General features: G+C 34.2%; 1 long non-coding RNA gene across 1 annotated transcript; it reads left to right on the top strand.

The window, feature by feature from the left end:
* Positions 1-5,494: 5,494 nt before the first annotated feature.
* LOC131656494 (uncharacterized) lies at positions 5,495-7,248 on the top strand. The gene is made up of 3 exons (XR_009300126.1): positions 5,495-5,761; positions 6,679-6,932; positions 7,055-7,248. It is a non-coding gene; the product is annotated as an uncharacterized LOC131656494 (long non-coding RNA).
* Positions 7,249-7,990: the final 742 nt, after the last annotated feature.

The raw sequence follows: 7,990 nt of genomic DNA on the forward strand, positions 1-7,990 counted from the left end.
TACATTCCAGTAAATGTTCTCTTTTGTCGTTTTATGCATCTGAATCTTTTTATATATTCTTTTTGATGTTATGACAAAAAGGGGGAGAAGATAAATGATAAATGGTTTGATTAAATCTATCAGTTGCTGGGTAAAGAGGCTCCCACACATTCACTAACAAGAACTGCAAGTTCTATATGGTTTAAGTGTTTTGCAGGTACAGAGAAGTGAAGTGAATTTTCAGAAGCAAACACTAGAAGCAAAACCATAAGAAGCGTTATTCTGTAAAAGGAATAAGCTCTTGGAAACTGAAGCAAGCTGAGTGCTGTCAAGCTTCAGGAATCAGAAGCACGATCAGAAGCACTGATAATAGAATTTGAATATCATTGTCTATCCTGTTCTGACAAAATTCTATTTGCTCTGATACATATAATGTTATGGCTCTGATACATTATTTGCTCTGATACATTATTTCAGCCTATATGGCTCTGATACATATAATGTGTTCAAACATACATTTTATGTTCTAACTCGTTCATGCTGACTTTTGTCGTTTAGTTTTTTGTTCTGTAACATTTCAGGATGTAGAGATGCTCTGATGATGCTCTGGTACATTCAACAATGTTCTGATACAAATCTAGCATGAAGTGTTGATTGGTAGACATTCAAAGTTCTGAAGCTGTCCTGAATGGAAGCAGAAATCAGAAGCTGTGAATGTTCTGAAGATCAAAGAAATTCAAGTTCTGAAGCTGTCCTGAATGGAAGCAGAAGTCAGAAGCTGTGAATGTTCTGAAGATCAAAGAAATTCAAGTTCTGAAGCTGTCCACGATGGAAGCAGGAATCAGAAGCTGTGAGTGTTCTAAGGATCTAAAGAAATTCAAGTTCTGAAGCTGTCCAATGGAAGCAGAAGTCAGAAGCTATGAATTCTCTGAAGGCAGAAGCTTATATGATCGTCTCTACCGAAATAATCAGGGAAGTCTTTTATCAAAGTTCTTTGAGTATTTATTTCAGGGGGAGATTATTTATCTCAGGGGGAGATTGTTAATCTCAGGGGGAGACATATTCATATGCTTATGCTATAGCTGTGTAATTTGTCTTTTGCCGTCTACTCTTTCTGATCGCAAATTCATATCATTTATATATGTTTTTGTCATCATCAAAAAGGGGGAGATTGTTAGAACAAGATTTGTTCTTATCAATTATCTTAGTTTTGATGATAACAATAATATGAATTTTGCTTAAGATAATATGGTACTCTAATCCAATGCAATTTCCCTTTCAGGAAATATATATAAAGAGTACGCATAATTCAGCGCTCAGAAGTTGTGTCTCAAATGGTTCAGCATGCAACATCAGAACATGGTCTGGCAAGACATCAGAAGATGGTCGAAGCAGAATCAGAACATGGGTCTATGGAAGCATCAGAAGAACATGAGATCAGAAGCACTGAGGATCAGAAGATGGTATCACGCAACAGAAGCACTTCAAGATCAGAAGATCAGAAGATGCTATGCACCAAGCTGTTTGACTCTGATGATATTCAAACGTCGTATTCACAAACATCAGATCAGAAGGAAGTACAGGTGGCAGACTACGCTGACTGACAAAAGGAACGTTAAAGCTACTAAAGGCAACGTCAGTAGACACAGCGTGAACAAGGCTCGAGGTAGTTGACAAAAGCGTATAACATTAAATGCAATGCTGTACGGAACACGCAAAGCATTAAATGCACTCAACGGTCATCTTCTCAACGCCTATAAATATGAAGTTCTGATGAGAAGCAAGGTTAACGATCCTGAACAAAACAACGCATATTAACTTGCTGAAACGCTATTCAATCAAAGCTCAGAATCTTCATCAACTCACTACATTGCTGTTGTAATATATTAGTGAGATTAAGCTTAAACGTTAAGAGAAATATCACAGTTTGTGATTATCGCTTTTAAGAAGCATTTGTAAACTCTTGAATAGATTACATTAAATTGTAAGGAACTAGAGTGATCGTGTGATCAGTATACTCTAGGAAGTCTTAGCAGTTGGCTGAGCAGTTTGTAACTAGAGTGATCGTGTTGATCAGAATACTCTAGGGAAGTCTTAGGAGTGAACTAAGCCTAGAGTGATCGTGTTGATCAGTAGACTCTAGAAAAGTCTTAGAAGTTGTCTAAGCAGTGTTCCTGGAGTGATCAAGCTGTGATCTGTAGACTCTGGAAGACTTAGTCGTGGACTAAGTGGAAAACCATTGTAATCCGTGCGATTAGTGGATTAAATCCTCAGGTTGAGGTAAATCATCTCTGCGGGGGTGGACTGGAGTAGCTTCGTTAACAGCGAACCAGGATAAAAATAATTGTGCAATTTATTTTTATCGTCCAAGATTTAAAGTCACACTTATTCAATCCCCCCCTTTCTAAGTGTTTTTCTATCCTTCATGATGTTCTTGACTTATGGCTTTGCTCTTCTATTCCTTTCCCATAACCTGATTTTAATGCACAATGGCATAAAATAAACCTTCATAAAATATTACGTTATAACCTCTTATAAAGTTGGAATAAAAGCCTTTCTTTTGTTCTATTAGTTTGAATTGTCATTTGAAAACAACTCAAATAGAAAAATGAAGTGCCCAATGCTTTTGATATCTTGGGCTTCTCCAATGGTTGTAACTTTCAAATCTCTTGGGTGGAGACCTGAGTATCTTCATCTTGATCAGCCTTTCTTCTGGACTCTTTTCTCTTAAAACACCTGGATGTGCCTTTATGAGTGGACTTGAGAATCTCCTAAGTATCTTTGGCCACAACACATGTGATAATCAGTCTGAACAGGTGCTTATCAACTTCATTGTTATGGCTTTGACAGCTCGAGAGTTACAAAGTGCCAATTTATATTCTTCCCTTCTATATCCAGAACCAGGATTTTCTCTTCCTGACAAACTTCAAGATTTTGCTGTCCAATGATTTCCAGAATTTTATCATTCTAGCTTTCTTAGAGACATACAGTACCAAAAACCATCTCCCTGAAGCTCACCCAATAAACAAAACATGGTGCCTGCTCTAATGCCAATTGAAATTCTGACACTTGCAATACAAATGTCACTGCTGATGTCCCAACATTAGAACATGATGTCAAGACTGATGTTACAACACCTATTGACAGAAAAAATAGAATAAACCAGATTGTAAGTATGCATACATAGGTTACAGAATGATAAACAACACTCAACATAAATCACATTGTTAGGACATATGTCATGACATCACCTGCTGACTGAACATACTTTTACCAAACAGAAATCATGCACGACTAAATTGGAGAATGGTAAATCACACAGTTAATTGTTAACCCATTTCAGTGTAACGTCACAAACTCTGGGGGCTACCAAGCCAAGAAGGAAACTCACTATGATAACATTAGTTCAAAGCCTAAATAGTCCCAGCTTATTCTTGCCTAATCACTACCTTGTGAAACTTCTATCTAGAACCCTCTAGATATAAGACCCTCGTCTCACTTTGTACAACCAATCATCAAAGTGATAAAACAGTTCCAATCTCAGTTATTGTTTCAAAACAAGTCACAATGCCAGTGACAAAACTTGACAAACAGTCAAGTAACAATCAGTCTACCACATGGTATCAAAAGATACATGGGTTACTTAAAACACAAGAGACTCTCAAAACCTAAGACTTCTAACCTTCCCCTAATTTTACAATTGTGAAAAGAATTTATTACATTAGGTATAGGTCCCTTTTTAAATACTACTCGGCAATCCACGGGCTTCGAAATATTCACCCAAAAATTTCTTGATTCACAAGCTAAGAGTTGCACCAATTGTGCACAGAATCTCCTTAACTCTTGGAACACAACATTAAGTTTCCTAAATTGTCTCAATATCCAATTTTAGAAACTTATGTACAGCTGTAGATTAGATCACTTGTTCTAGATTAAATCTTCTTGACCTGCGAAAATTGTTGAGATATATCTAAAAGAAATATCAGAAAATGAAATCAATTTTGTCAAGATTTAAAAGAGGTTGTACTGATGTTCTGGTCTATCATGTCACAACATCTGTTTTCAATGCAATCTTCGAATTCTGATTTATCTGCTTGATCAAGATGTTATGACATCTTGCTCAGCTTCTGTCATGAACCATGTTTTAGCAAAATTGTTGTCAATCCTAAAACCATGGTACTAACAAAAAACAATGAAACAGACACTAAAGACGCCAATATCAAGGATGGTGATTCAAATGAAGATAAAAAACACATCCAACGGTCAAGATAAAATTTTGGTTCAGTAGGGGTTCTTAAGTGCATTCAAGTATACCAAGGTGTGTCGTATTTCTGAAAAATAATTGCATGAAAACGAGCATAACATGTGACTTTACAAACAACCAATCACAATTTTTTATTAATTAAAAAACAAAAATAATTTTTTCTCTCTCCTACTTTATCACAACCACTCTATGAATCCAATTAAAAAAGAAATTAAATTTAAAATAAAAATTTAAAATTTTTCTTTCTTCTTATTGGATGTTTCTAAGAATATGGATTTAGGATTGTTTTCATGCAAGTATTTCTCCGCCTTTCTACCCTAGATGCGTAAATATACATGAAAACCTTCTCCGAGGAAACGTTTTGTTTGGGCAAAGTTCATTGAATGCATATATTGTAAAGGCCAACTAACCTCACTTAGTGCCATAACAGAGCTCTATCTTCCAGAAATATATTCTCTACAAATAGAAGTTTCAAAGATCTCTTAACAGAGTTCTTCTTTCGGACCTCGTGAAGGCCCTATGAGAAACTATACAACCTAGCAAGGTGCCCCACTAGTTGATGAACACATGGACTTCCGCTCTTATGCATCACATATCAATACATCTCATGTTCTTATCTCAACCATTGACGTGCATCCATCGATTCTCTGCAATCCACGAAGAATCAATCGTGACGGTTCTAACCGCCATCCTTATATAAACGTGACTTCTGAGTCATGCCTAAGTATTCACTACTTGTACTTGCAACAATTCCATATCTTTCAAATACTAACTTGCTAATATTGCATATACCATCTTTTTTGATCTTCGCATATTACAATCACCATATTTAAAGCTTTTCTACGGTGGTCATGTTCAACCTCTCATTTACTTAAGAATAAAATAAAATAAAACTTACTTATCATTAAAATTTACAAAAATTAAACTAAAAAAAATATTAAAAAAAAATTTATAATTTCAATGTTAGTTACTCAGTGCATGTGAGTTAATTACTTTGAAAAATAAACCTAAGTGCAATTAAATCATGTCTACATGCATAGGCAGGAATTGGAAATAGTGACAGTAAAGAGTTGGCATTCAAAATGGGAAAAACATATAATATAGAAACTGCCAAAAAATAGTGACAGCCACCCACTGAAGAGGACCACTTCACACACTAACCTACCTCCTTAGCCATTAATTCAATCAACTTGATGTGTCTATATTAACCCCTTCTAGTGTCTTCTCTCTATTCCTAAATTCCAATTTAGATAGATAGATAGAGTTTTTATTTTATACGTTTTTCTATCCTTCCTTTTCTTTCTTTCTAAATTCTAATCCTCCAACTTCTTTTCCCTTTCTCATTATACTTCTCCTCCTTTGGAAATATTTGATTTTATATATTTCTTCTTTCAACCTTCATTTTTCTCAACTATATCTTTCTCTATTCCTCTATACATAGTTTTAGTCTTGCAAGAGAAAGAGAGAAACTGGTGAGGATATGACTGATTTTGAAGAAAAATGATTATATATGCTCAGGTGAGTTTATTTGTACATAATTATTAATTCTTTTATATTTTATTTTGAATAATTATATATCTTGGCACTCTCTTATAATTAAAATCCTTTGTTTTTTTATAATATAACCTATGTAAATCCTATCTTAACCGGAAAAAAAATTAATATCGTTAAGTTGAACGTTATCATCATCTGATATCGGAGATGTCTAGTGGTTGATGCGCAATTTTATAAAATTTTAGGGTTTAATTTAATCAAACTTTGTTTTTAACTTATACTCTACTTTGGATCTCATGCTGTTATTTATCTTTTACATCATTAAATCTGAGGGAGGTTATTTATAGATTCATATGCATGTTTATGTTTGTGCACTTCAAATTTGAAGAATCTTTACAAGTCCAAGTCATTGGACCACTTCAGGTATATCATTAATATTTAACATCATGTACAGAATCCAAGGGAACCCTTAATTATGGATCATTTTCTGCATGCTAATTAATTTAAACCTAATTTGAAATTTAGTAACCTGATTCTCAAACTAAGCAAACTCATATATAATTGTTTTTCGTTTGTCTGGGAATAATTCCTAAAAACTCACATACACAACCGTGAGCAACAAAATTCAAACCCTGATGATGACATTTAACCTAATAATATCACATACACAACCTTGAACAACAAAATTCAAACTCTAATGACGACATTTAACCTAATAATATCATATACACAATCGTGAACAACAAAGTTCAAATCCTGATGATGACGTTTAAACCTAATAATATCACATACAAAACTGTGAACAACAAAGTTTAAACCTTGATGACGACGTTTAACCTAATAATATCGGCATCTGTGAGACTATTTTTTTGTATATATAAATTGAAAGGATGTTTCATGTGTGAAGGTGAGACTAATGAGTTATTGAAAAATAATTGCAGATGAATCCAAATACTAGTGTGGAAGAATGCATGGCAAGAAGGGTTTAATTGGTTGGCATAGTTATAGAAAAGTGTGATGAGACATTTCATGTTGACAGAAGAGAGAGAGCACAACCCGGGAATGGTGAAAAGAGAGTCTTTGCCTTTGTTGGGAGTGTGCTCTCCCTTCTTCTGTCATCATCATCACATACATCACTCACTATACTTTCCACCTTTGGCTATATATGCACCATTCTCTCATACTACCAATCAAGGTAATGCCACTCTTTTCTATACTTGATATTGATTGGTTTTTTATGTCCTTTTTTTTTCTTATTTCTGTTCAAATTCTGTGTATCATCTTTTAATTATGATGTGTTTTGTTGATTGAGTGTAGGGGACCCCTATATTAAGAATCCTAATTACAGGTTTCTCTTTGGAAGATTATAAGTCATCAATTATCTACTACTAATTAAAATCACTGTATTCTAAAAGTTAGTAGATTACACATAGCCAAATTTTCTTTGTAATATTTCTATTTTATTTTCTAATTATGAATTTTCTATATTAATAATATCAAAATTTATCAGACGTATTATATTTTCATTATGTATTTATTTTAATTATTTTTTAATTTTAGTTGTTTAATACTAAATATAAGTCCTTAAGATTGGATGAATGTACCTGTGATTTTTACATATATTAAGACATATTGTCTAGTATTCAGAGCCTTTTTTATGATCTTTTAAAAGTTTTTTTTGTTAATCCACTTTGAAGATTATTCTTTTATGTGTTTTTTAAATCGTGACCTAAGAAAACCCCAACCATAAGCATGAAATTTCGACGGCACTTTGGTAGACCAAAGACGATACAAAGCTCGACGTGAGTTCTGATCCAGCTCCACACCAGAATTCGAACCTGTGAAGAGAGGGTAACCTGACCAGACAGAAGAAATGCCATCAGGCCCATGATTTCACACAAATATGTCCATTGCTTTAAACTGCACCGCAACATCCTGCAAAATTTCATAAAGGGTTTCAATTTTTTCTTAATAGGTAATCCAATATAAGGGAGTATAATGGATACTCCACTCAAATACAAACAAATCACCCTCTATAGCAAAGGAGGGGATTGGTATTCCAAAACGAGAAATTACACACGAGCGAAATATTACAGTAAGGCAACATCCAATACCAGGACCTAGATACAATAACTGTCATGATTTCATTGAAGCTAAACTCAGAATTATTGAAGATGGTGTCGTTCCTTACCAGCCATAAACTCCACATAGTTGCGAGCCACACTACTGCTACTGTGGTTCTGGTGTGCTTTT

The sequence above is a fragment of the Vicia villosa genome, linkage group LG3, assembly GCF_029867415.1.
Source record: "Vicia villosa cultivar HV-30 ecotype Madison, WI linkage group LG3, Vvil1.0, whole genome shotgun sequence".
NCBI lineage: Eukaryota > Viridiplantae > Streptophyta > Magnoliopsida > Fabales > Fabaceae > Vicia > Vicia villosa.